Source organism: Lissotriton helveticus, chromosome 6 (assembly GCF_964261635.1).
Source record: "Lissotriton helveticus chromosome 6, aLisHel1.1, whole genome shotgun sequence".
In the NCBI taxonomy this organism is placed as follows: Eukaryota; Metazoa; Chordata; class Amphibia; order Caudata; family Salamandridae; genus Lissotriton; species Lissotriton helveticus.
The window spans coordinates 1,794,232,020-1,794,244,470 of NC_136067.1; positions in this window are offsets into that span (position 1 = coordinate 1,794,232,020).

A 12,451-nucleotide genomic window follows, 5' to 3' on the forward strand; every position below is an offset into this window, starting at 1 on the left:
TGAGGCGGAATGCAGATGCAGGAATTCATCAGGCGCTTGTGCTACTGGACCTTTCTGCTGCATTCGACACGGTCGACCACACCATCTTGGTCGACCGTGTCGAACAGGCAGGTCTCAGGGGCCCTGCATTGAGCTGGATCCGCTCTTTCATTACGGGCCGTACTCAATCGGTCAGATTGGGCTCTTTCTCTGCTCCCACTATATCTACCACCTGCGGGGTACCACAAGGTTCCTCGTTATCTCCCCTGCTTTTTAATGTATACCTACGCCCTCTTTTGCACTCCCTTCGGAATGCAAATGTAACTATTTTCAACTATGCGGATGATTTGCAGCTCATCTTTCCTCTTAACACCCAGGACTCAGTGGTTGAATTTCAAAGAACTATGTCCCACATACTGAGTTGGATGAGCTGCAATCATCTAAAGCTCAACCCGGGCAAGACCGAGCTGGTCCTGCCCGGACAGAGCTCGCTTAGTTGGAATTCCAGCTTCTGGCCCATTAGTATGGGAGTCCCCCCATCTAAGTCATCTGTGGTCAAGAGCCTAGGTATCTTCATCAGCGAGGATCTCTCGCTAAAAAGACAGGTTGGAGCGGTGGTATCCTCCAGTATCTTCCAATTGAAGAAAATAAAAAAAATCGCTCGTTTTTTTTCCTCAGCAGCCCTCACACAGATTGTCATCTCCTTGGTTCTGTCCAGGCTGGACTTTTCTAACAGTCTCTATCTTGGCCTCCAAATAGGAGAGCTCAAACGTCTCCAGCTTGTTCAGAACCAAGCCGCCAGGCTTCTCTTGAATATACCCAGGAGGCAATCTATTAGATCTGGCCTTAAACAGCTACACTGGTTGCCAGTTGAGCAGCGTGTGGCCTTTAAGGCCGGGTGCATTCTGTTTAGGTCGCTGAATGACTCTGGCCCTTTATTCATCAGAGATTTATTCAAAAAATACTGCCCCTCCCGTCATCTCCGATCCACTTATAAATCACTCTTGATCGTACCTCCATTCAAAAGGAAACGCCTTGGAGGTAGTTGTTTCGACCACCTTGCTGCTGGTCTTTGGAACTCTTTCCCCCTCCACATAAAGCTGAATGATAACATCCTCAGCTTTAGACAATCCCTGAAAACTTGGCTTTTCACCCAAGCTCACTACTGACAGTACAGCTCCTCTTATTGACTGCCTTGCCTGGTTCCTTCCTATAGCGCCATGAAGCCTTCGGGCGTACGAGCGCTCAACAAATTCCAATTAACATTAACATTAATGCAATATATGAACAAGTTGGGCCGTGGAGTTGACATTTAAAAGAAACAAAATGGTTGTCGACGTTTCGACCCTCTCAAAATTGCAGGACCAATTATATCCTTGCGGCGGGGTCTTCTTCAGGACAAGGGAGATGGGGCAGACCACCTATGTCAATATATAATATCGGGTATTACTGTGCAAATCTAGTAAAAGCAATTGAATTGCATTAACTCTGGTGAGAGAACAGCACACGGTTAAACTCGAGACAGAAGGGAACATCCACCACTGTGGAATCGCATTATGACCCCCGGACCGTGGGCCGCCAAATATCTGGTGTCAATGTTACCATGACTAGTGCTATAAATTCGCCAAACTAGAAGAGTGAATGGCTAATTGTGCATCACATGTTGGCTGGCGGGTGTCATTCATTACTTGTTGCACCGTGAATTATAAAAATATGCGCGTTGTGACCCCCTGACTGGTGGGTGTCGTTCATTACTTGTTGCACCGTGAATCGTAAAAGTGTGCGCCGGAAAATGGTGGTCCGCAGCCAGGTGGAGTGTTGCCAGCCCGGCACATCCAGACCGGTATACAAAGGAATAGCAGTTATTACCTTGCTGGGATCAATATGTATTCTGACAAAGTAGAGGGGACATCCTGATTGATGTTCCTGTAATATACGTAAAAAAGGGGGGGAACCGACAAGTTGGTATATTGCGGGGCCAATACACATAGCATTAGTTAGGGCAGGCAGGGAGAGAGCCGGGAAACACTTACCCCGTCAGTTTCGAGGCCAGTGTTCACAGTCTGTTAGATCGCCGAACTGATCTATTCATTGAAAGAAGTTCACAATTATGAGGGGGCGTTCCTTACAACTCAGTTAAATAGACACTGCGACCGTACATATACAGTAAACGGGAACCGACATGATATTGTAAGTCGGGGCCGATATCAATTGCATCAATTAAAGCAGGCGGGCAGAGACTTACCCCGTCAGTTTCGAGGAAAGCGATCCTAATCTGCTTAGACCGTCGAACCGATCTATTCATTGAGAAAGGGGGGAAAGGAGACAGTAATAGTTGTCAGAGGGCGCTCCTTTCAAACCTAGTAAAGTATGACCACAGAGGTGTAAAATGCCAGGCTTACCGGAGGCTGAATAAATCTAGCTGAGTATCCGAACGGGTTCGCAATGGCGATTGCCCGTTCCTGATTCCTAAAGTCCCTATGGTAACGGAGTCACGTGGTGCCACAGTCAAGTATGGAGGTGGAAAAAAGACTGAAAACCTATTAGGCGGTTGCCGTGACAACGTTCACATGAATGTAAACAGATACCAATATTGGATTTCCACAGAGTGATGTTACTAAAAAGGTGGAATACGAAGGGACCACTTGCTTTGATTGTACTATGGAAAAAGATTCAACTGAAACATGTCAATATTAAACGGAATTCAATGTGGTTCGATGTAATTCCAAATGACCAAGTTAGACATATCACGTGCCTGACGGGTTCACAAGCGAGGTCACGGTAACATTGACACCAGATATTGGGCGGCCCACGGTCCGGGGGTCATAATGCGATTCCACGGTGGTGGATGTTCCCTTCTGTCTCGAGTTTAACCGTGTGCTGTTCTCTCACCAGAGTTAATGCAATTCAATTGCTTTTACTAGATTTGCACAGTAATACCCGATATTATATATTGACATAGGTGGTCTGCCCCATCTCCCTTGTGATTAAAACATGGTGGTGTAATTCAAGGTGTGGTCACAGGGCACAGCCTTGTGCTTCCTCTATCAGTTGGTTTGGTCACAGGGCAGCTGGTCATGACAGGTTGAGTTACCAACAATGGACAGGATATGGCTGAGTCTCTGGCACAACTGGGGGGTGAGGCACACAGGCAGCTTCTCGGAATTGGCTCGACCACAAGGAGGAAGGAGGGTTGAGCAAGCTTCAGCAGGGACATGAAAAGTAATTCTTCATCAGGTTGCCGAGAGCATGGCAACACAAAATGGAGTCTTGATTGTCATTTTCAAGCACAGTTCAACAGTCCCTCCTTTTGCCATGCAGAGGAAACAATCAGTCGTCATCCAGGTCAATGTCTATCATCTCACGGACCTCTTTCTCGATCATCATTTGGGGCATAATGAATACAAGGTGATTGGGAGAGAAATTTAACCTAATGTAATAGATGGTCAGGGCATTAGTGTTGTTAGAGCTCTTCTTTCCAGTGTCCTTTTACAGTGAGCCATCACTGGTAGGCTCCCATTGTTCATCTTAGCGTTGGGGCTGTTGAGCATCGGCGATGGAGCTATGCGTCCAGCTCGGATCCAGATTCCACGTTGCAGGGCGAGGTCGTTCTTTCTCTGGGATCACAATCCTTTTTCCCTGTTCACTAACTAATCTATCGCTGGTACCTTAGACAGGGTACCCGCACCTTATTCATTATCCGTGAAGTCCATCCCTACTAACCCTATCCTATCTTTGTGCATTGTTCCTTCATCAAGTTGATAAAAACCCATGTGAAAAAGGGGGGGTTTGGGGGAGCCAAAGGAAGAGAGGGTGGAGTGGGGTCAGACTGGAGATGGACCAAGGGGGACAGAGACTCCGCACAAGTGAGCCCACCAATTAGGCCCAATGGGCTGAGACTTCAGGCACAAGTAGACCAACAGGCTGGGGGCTTCTGGACAGCCCTTCTTTCTTTCATTCTCCTTCTCGGTGTTAGTGCCTCCTCCAGCATATCTTTGCTCTGCGGCTCCACCTTGGTCGTGGTCATAGGTGTTCCACGCCTTGCAGTCAGGCTGTGCATCGCGTCCAACCTCTCTCTTCCAATGACTGGAGGGCATTCTTGAATCTAGCAGTGAGTATAAAACAAATTTTTAGAGAACTGGCAGGGGAAGATGTTACACAATTTAGTTTTCTCTCCCAACCCCAAGCAGCTGAGGAAATACGTATCATTTACTAAAAAGGAAGATACTATTGATACTCTGAATCTTTACATCTGTGTATATTACTTATTCATGAACTTTCACTGTTGTGCAGGTCTACAAACACCTATAGGAATTTCCAGCATACATATTATCTTTTGTGTCCATTCCTTTCACATTTATGGCTGTGGCAGGAAATCTAAAATTATTAATCATATAGCCTGTCAAATTCAAACGGACTTTTCCAGCAAAAAAAAAAAAAACGTTGTTACAAAACAAATTCCTGCAGGGCTACATTTTCTTCAAGATCTGCTAACCACAATAAAAAGTGTGATGCGTTATTATCATTCCTTCCTAGTATTGTGCATCATAATAGTACACAGGCTGAGTGTTGTCCCATCCTGTTAATGTTTCTTACTTTCAACCAAACATCTTGACCTCAGTACCCATTCAGCAGGGCTTACTACAACATTCCTTTCACTTTAGTTCAAATAATTTTTTATAAATATTATTCTTATTTCTGCATTATCCTTTACAACCTGGCTACTTCATTAGTTAATGAAGGACTTGCGATGTCCCTACAACAAAAAACAACAGGACATTTCACAAAATTAGAAGAAGGACTACGATTTTACTTCAAGCGATGAGCGTGCTCCTCAGCAGAAAATTACAGAACAGTCAATAAGAACATACATAAAATGCAATTTTTAAACCTAGTAGTTTGCCTGTTAATTAAATAGTTTTCTTGAAACACCTTCTAACTATCCCTGTTTAGCAGAACGAGAAAAACACCTCCCACCATTTTTAGTCGACTCTTTAAAAACCAGGACATGAGCTACATTTCTTGAAATTTGCTGGGACAGCTGGTTAAAAACTGGGACCGTCCTGGCCAAACGGGGACCCTCTGGTCACTCTACTTATATGCAATGTGTGTGGTAACATGAACGATGGTGGTGGTGCCATTTAGGCATTAAAAACAAAATCCACCGACATATAGCTCCCTTTTTAAGGGTCATATTAGGGGACATCAGTCATCTTACCCGTCCTTTCATTTTCAGCCAATTAAATTCCTTCATTTTACAGAAAGGAGGGGTAGTAACATGGCAAAATATGGTATTTTGTTTCTGTCAATTTGTTCAAACACTGTTGTGTTAAAGCCAATTAGACGTGTACTTGTGAGGTACAGTGTCGTCATTTATTAAAAAGCAAATTCACAGCATTCTGTGAAGCGAACTGCTATGAGTGAGTCCATCCAGTTGTCCTATGGAATTGATCCTAGCATGGTCATTCCTGGACAGCATAGGTAGGCTCAAAGAGAGAGAGAGAGAGAGAGTGCACTACAACAAGTTAACCAGTGCACTTACCACGTAGGACAGTACAGGACAATTTGCATATTAAGCACATAAACCAAAGGAAAACACAAAACACACAGTCTTTGTATACACACAATACAGAATAGGACGTGACAATACATGTACCAAGCACGAAGAAAAATGCAGTGTTAGTTACACAAAAGGACTTTTTCATGCACGTCGCGCATCTCATAGTTGACCTGAAAATACTTACTTTTGATGGCTAGACACAGGTACAGTCGTACTAATACTTACAGTGGGGTCCCCCAATCAACTGCGTGAGGAACTATAACTGTAAGTGCAGTGTCAAGGACCAGGCCAGCAGGTTGGCGAATGGATATGGCAGCTGCAGCTGCTGCTCTCAAGCAGCTGGGTAGTGCATGGGGTACGGGATCTAGAACTGCAGAAAAATATACACAGGGGCGTTGTCTGTCACCAAAACACTGTGTTAGCACTGGCAATGCGCAACCATTATGCTTGGGTACAAAAAACAAACAAAGGGCTTCTGATAACTAGGGGTGCCTAGCACCGGGGCCGAACACAAAGCTGTTTTCAGTTCTTCATTTGAGGGTCAATAAAGGTTTAATGAGTAAGGAAAAATTGGGTATCCACTGGCGGCAGTAGGAGGTGATACCAATAAAAGCACGTACCTCTTTCTGCGTTTTTGGTGGGGGCATCTTTCTGATTGTTTGTATTAGTTCAGGGGTGAGGCGGCGTCCCTCCTTCGACAGGAGATGACCTAAGTAGGTCACCTCATGTCGACAGTAGAACTTTTAGTTGCACCAGTGTCTCTCCCTCTGTCTCCCTCCCTCTCTCTCTACCTCCGCCTCCCTCCCTGTCTTCCTCCCTCTGTCTCTCTCCCTCTCTCTCCCTCTGCCCTCCCTCTCCCTCCCTCCCTCAGTCTCCCTCCCTCTGTCTTCCTCGTGCTCTCTTCCTCGTGCTCTCTCCATCGCGCTCTCTCGCTTCCTCCCTCTGTCGCCCTCCCTCTGTCGCCCTCCCTCTGTCGCCCTCCCTCTGTCTCCCTCCCTCTCCCTCCCTCTGTCTCCCTCCCTCTCTCCCACCCTCTCTCTGTCTCTCTCTGTCTCCCTCCCCGTCTCTCTCCCTCCCTCTTTTACCTCCCTCCCCTGTCTCCCTCCCTGTCTCTCTCCCTCCCTCTGTCTCCCTCCCTCTCCCTCTCTCCCTCTCCCTCTGTCTCTCTCCCTCTGTCTCCCTGTCTCCCTCCCTGTCTCCCTCTCCCTCTGTATCCCTCCCTCTCTCTGTCTCCCTCCCTCCCTCTCCCTCGCCCCTCTGTCATCTCGCCCGTGTGTGTATGTGTGTGTGTCTGTGTGTGCGTGTCTGTGTGAGAGTCAGTGTTAGCCTTCAGCCCAGGCTGAGACAACTTCCTCAGCGCACACACAGTGCCGCACCCAAGTACTTCACAGGTCTTTAAAAGACCATTTACATGTTATTGAGGCTTTGTTGGATTCACCTATTAGCGCCCCTGCATCTGCACTCTGACAATCACTGCTCCCCCTGTCACCACAGAGCAGAGTCTCTGAGTCCAGCGCTGCGGCGGTGGTGTTTGCTAACACTATTTAAAAAATGTTTTAAACACAGGTACATGTCTGCAAGGTCCGCGGGCCGCCAGGGAAGGCTTGCCGGGCCGCTGGCGGCCCGCGGGCTGTACTATGAGTACCCATGCGTTAAGTCATACATGGACAGTGTTATGGTGTACATTAAAAATAATTTGAATTAATAATGTATTGATTTTTAGAACTAATTCCTATTGAGAACCTTAGTAGTATCAAACTTCCTTCTCTTTAGTCATCATTTGGTGTTGGGTGAGACTCTTGTGTGCTGAATTTTTACAGGTCGTTAAGGCAGGAGACTTGGACTCCTGTCTCCTTCCCAGCGCAATGCTACAATGTAGGGTACCTTCTATGTCACGACTTACCCAGCTCCTGGTTCAAAATGAGTAGCTACTTATGAAGAGTACACTCCTTCATAATTAACTCTATGGCCTTCAAATGTGTTGATAATCTTGCTTCCATGGAATCTCCTGATTCAACGTTATGGTAATCCGATTATGTTCGACCTGTAGTTCTGATCTAGTTCTGAATTGTTACCGCTAAACTCAAATCCAAAGGAGGTTGACGATTCTGTTAATGTTATAGGGCATTTATACAAGCGCACGGCTACTCCAAGGAGTGTCCCGGCGCTACTGTAGTTAAGCAAGAGACCCCAAAGAGATTCTCTGTTCAGAAAGTAAAATTCTGGGACTTTTTGCCACTGGTGCTGAGTCATGCACCTCCACCCCCCACGCCCCCCCCCCTCCTTTATGATCTTAAGGCAGAGTTTGATATAGGAAGGGGTAGATTTTCAAACATTAAGAGCTGGGTTAGCGTCACAAAGGTAACACTAACCGGAAACTTGTTTTGCACTGGAAAGTACCCTAAAAGTATATCAAAGCAGCATGAAGTACTGGTTTGCCTTACTTAGCGCCATGGGGGAGTTACATGGGTGGTACATGGGCGTTCACATGCAGCCACCCATGCCTTTTGGCACGAAATCCTATCTACTAAGAATTATAGACACAGTTTTGCACCAAAGGTTTACGACACTTCAAAGGAGGCACCTCCTTTCTTTACCGACTTTACATGCTTGCTGCACTGTGCAGCACACAAACAAAGTGGGAAAAGCTTTTAAACTTGTCTAGGCATAGTTTTTGTATAGTAAGGATACCCTTCCTGTGCAAACCTATGCTACACTGATGCACACACCCTGGCGCTATGATGTGTGCATGGCGCTCGGCAGCTGACATCAGCACCGGCAGTAGGGAGAGGGGAGGAGAGAGCCATATCTCTAAAGATATGGCTCTCTCCAGCTCCCACCCTGTCACGTAATACAGCATAGCCTCTTTTGGGGGCTGCGCCGCTTGCATTTTAAAAAAATCTGGCCGTTAGTGCTCTATCTTTTTAAAGGTACTGACCATCCACACCATAATTTGTTTAGTGGGCTCCTCATTCCCAAGGAATAACGCAATTCTCACACAATTACAACTGCAATGCACTCGCTCCTTCTTTGGTGACAAAAAATGTGAAAACTTTGTAATCGAACAAAGTAAAAAGGACTATAGTTTAACCACTTCGGTGCTCATGACGGCTCCTGGCCGTCATGAGTCACAGTAGGCGTGTGCTCATGACGGTCGGGAGCCGTCAGAACGTTGCCGCGCCGCCCACGCGCTATTAATTCCTCACCTGTGCAGGAGAATTAATCAGTTGGCGAAGCTCTGACGGCTCCCAGCCATCATTATCACATGCCCACCGTGATTTATGACGGCCGGGAGCCGCCATGAGCACCGCGATGCAACGCCCACCCCTAGCCCTGCCCGCACTGCGGCGAAATTAATGCCGCAGCAAAGGGGTGAATGTTACACACAGATTAGGGTCTCCTTAGCCAGATGCTATGCTTCCCCGACTCTTTATTGCCTGGTTGGGGGTCTCATTCAAACTGGAGCTTATGCACTTCATGCTAAATATGTGGAAAAAAATTGCCATTTCTATTAGTCCTTACTTGCATAAATAAGCGGGTGAAAATGAAGGGTCACGGACCTAAACTTTCCTGGCTCTCCTATGTGCTGCAGTATCATGCATTTGCTATTGATAGGGGCCTCATTGTCCAAAGTTACTAACAAAAAAAAGGAACCATATCAACGTTTTGATAAAATAATCAAAACATTTGGATGCAAGGAAATTAATACAATTCTCTTTCAAACCAAACAAATATTTAGAGCTCCAAATACCCAAAGGGTGCATCTATCTGAACACACCATATATTTGGTGGTAAATCACTTCTTTCTAATTGGCTATCCAAAGTGCCTCAGTGAAGCTGGGGATCTTAAATGTTCCCAATTTTACTTGCACCTTCTGAGTTTCCTTCATAGCCTCCCCCACACAGCGCCAGTGATACAGTGGACAGATCTTTTACTTCCTCTGAATGTGTTTGAAAGTGCACTTCATACACTGTAACAGCAGTCGCATCCTCCCCAACCTCCACCTTCTTCAGCCTCCTGGGATGGCATGATTGCAGGACAGGGGAACAGAACTTTCTTTCAAACCAAAGCGAGAAACATAAAGCAGGTCTGTATATGCACGGCCAGCTTCCCGCGACGGAGTCCTTTTCTGTCTGTCCACCCAGAAGGAAATGTGGGAAGAGTGGTGGTAAGACTGCCATTCAGAGATGACAGTTTCAGAATGAGCTACTTGGCTGGGATCAATGGCCACTATGAACCACCTACTTTGGCACTCCAAGTGGAGTGCTTAATAGTGGCTAAGCGGATTAGTATGTGCGGACCAGCTACACCGGAATGGACAACCCTCTTTTGGAAGTTACTCCTATGGTCGAAATAAGGAGGATTCAGCATTTCAGAAAGAATGGAAAGGCTGTGTGGATTCTTTTAAGCCTGCTGCCAATTGACGTGCGTAACCTCATCCTATGGTTGTTGTCTTATTCTCTATCTTAATGCATCACTTTCTGTCTTGTGTAGTCTTAACCTGTTCTGTGCTAGGGCCTGATGATCAAAGTATTTTCAGGTCCCATTTGCGACCCGTAAAATACACTTTTTGCCATGTACAAAAGGCAAAATGCGACTTGCGACTTGCGATTTTGCTTTTGGGATTCGGTATTAGGAAAGGGCGTGTTTAGGACGTCCCTTTCTAATATCGAATAGCACTGGTATGTATAAGTGTTTTTCGACCAGTAGGTGGTCACAAAACATTCATAATTTGCTGATTTCGTAGAGGAGGTGGTAACCCATTCACAAACGTTAAAGGGTCCCTAAGGGATCGATTAACCTTTGTGAATGTGGGTGAAAAATGTGTTTAAGAGCAGGTAGTGGTCGCACAAACCACTGCCTACTCTTAAAAATGAAAAGAGAACTTTTCATTTTTATTTTTGTAATGCAGGTCGTTTTCCTACAGGGAAACGGCCTACATTACAAAAAACAAATATTGCTTTATTTAAAAAGCATTCACAGACATTGTGGTCTGCTGACCCAAGCAGGCCACCATCCCCGTGATTGTAGCCATTTCCAATGGTTGGCAAATTGTGACCTGCTTCATGAATATTGACAAGGCAGGTCCATTCGCGACCCTTTGGGAATTGCTAACAGTGTCTGAGAAAATCGCAAACGGAAGTCTATGTACCTCTGGCCCCTACTTGCTTTTGCCTTCTTTCATGTTTGAGCGTTGGTTACAACATTGTTCTACCACAGTTACTTACGTTTGTTGTGTTATATTGTATTACTGTTTGTGAATGTATTGTTAAATATTCAATGCACTACAATTGTGATTATGTGAGCTCATGCGCAATGGACTGCTTTTATACCTCACACTGTTCCATCTAATAAAAAAAAAACTATTATCACACACTCAAGATGACAGAAGCAATCAGGAGTAAGCCTTCCAGGTTAAGAAGGTATGAAAAACAAAACCCGTTGACCAAAAGACATCCATGGGAACAATATCGCGAGGGAGATTTCTAGAGTTTTGCAAAAGTTTGTGGAGACGTGGGGGAGGGTGGAAAGTGTGAATTAAATTTTCCTTCGAGTCTTACAGAAAGGCAAACTGGCTGCATTTGAAGTTCAGCCTGGAGGTAAGTTGGTCTATAATAAACTGGTACCATCTTCCGAACAGGAGATAGATTTATGACAGGTAGTGGTTCTATGGGGGAGGTGAAGTCCATGAAATCACCCATGATTTTAATATTTCAATGTAAATCCTGTGTATTGTGTCTCTCATGTGAGAACCCTGCATGTGGCACCTTCCAGTTGGACAGCATAAAGTATGCTATTAAGTTGAAGTGCAATGGTTCATTATTCATTACAAATGAGTGCTGCCCTAACTGGTGATATAAATCTCAGATCAGCCAACCTGCATCAGTCTGTATGAGAGCAGTCTTCCCTATGAAGATGACTCTGGGATTGTTATATGCATAAGGTACCCTAGAGGATACCACATTTTGTGGAACCTGCGGTTTTCAGAGAGTGGTGCCTTGCCCATTCTGTAGGGGTCTTGGTTATGCTCTTTGAGGGTTCTTGGGGAAGTGGAAGAGGTCTTAACTAGCTGATGTGCATGCGATCCTCAAAGGCTTTGTCCCTGAGGGGTATCTTGGTGACTCAGGATCGAAGGCCTGTCTCCAAAGAGAAGCAGGCTTCCATTTGGTGCATGTTGACAACTGTATACATCACAAGAGGAACCTGACCAATCACTTTTTGGAATATATGAAATGTGTGATAACTGAACAGACTCTGAACTCACTACAGGGCCATAACTTGGCTCGGGAGGAAACCATACACAAACATCTGTGTCCAGAATAGCCCTTGTTAGGAGAATAAAAGAGACACCTGGGATGGCAACTTGAAATTCTTTTTAGATGTAGACTGAAAAGCTAATTTACAGTAGGGGTTGTTGTTATAATTGATCTATATCTCTTTTCCCTGGCTGGGATTTCCCTGGTGCTCAGATGGCGTGGCTCTTGAAATGCTTGGTGACATCTTGGAATGTTGGGTGCCTGGCCTGTCTGTGGCGTGGCAGTTGATGGCAGGCAGGCTGAGCGGCAGGGAGGTCACTCCTGGTGGGGTTTTACATTTCCATCTATCTTATCCTGAAGAACCTAATCTGGAACTTAACTTAATAAACCTAACCTGTTTATACACCTGGCTCTAGTCCTTCTATTTATAACATTTTGGCGACGTTTGGAGAACCTACAGCCTACAGAAAAGAGCCTATATACAAAAGAACCTACAGCGTGCAGAAAAGAGAAAGAAATAAGGAACCTTCAAAAAGAAAAGAAGCTGGAACTATTGACAAGAACTTGCAACTTCGAGGGGAGACTGTGTTTAAAAGAACCTACTGCAACTGAGAATCTGCTTAGAAGAGTCTACTTGATCAAAAGACATTTCTT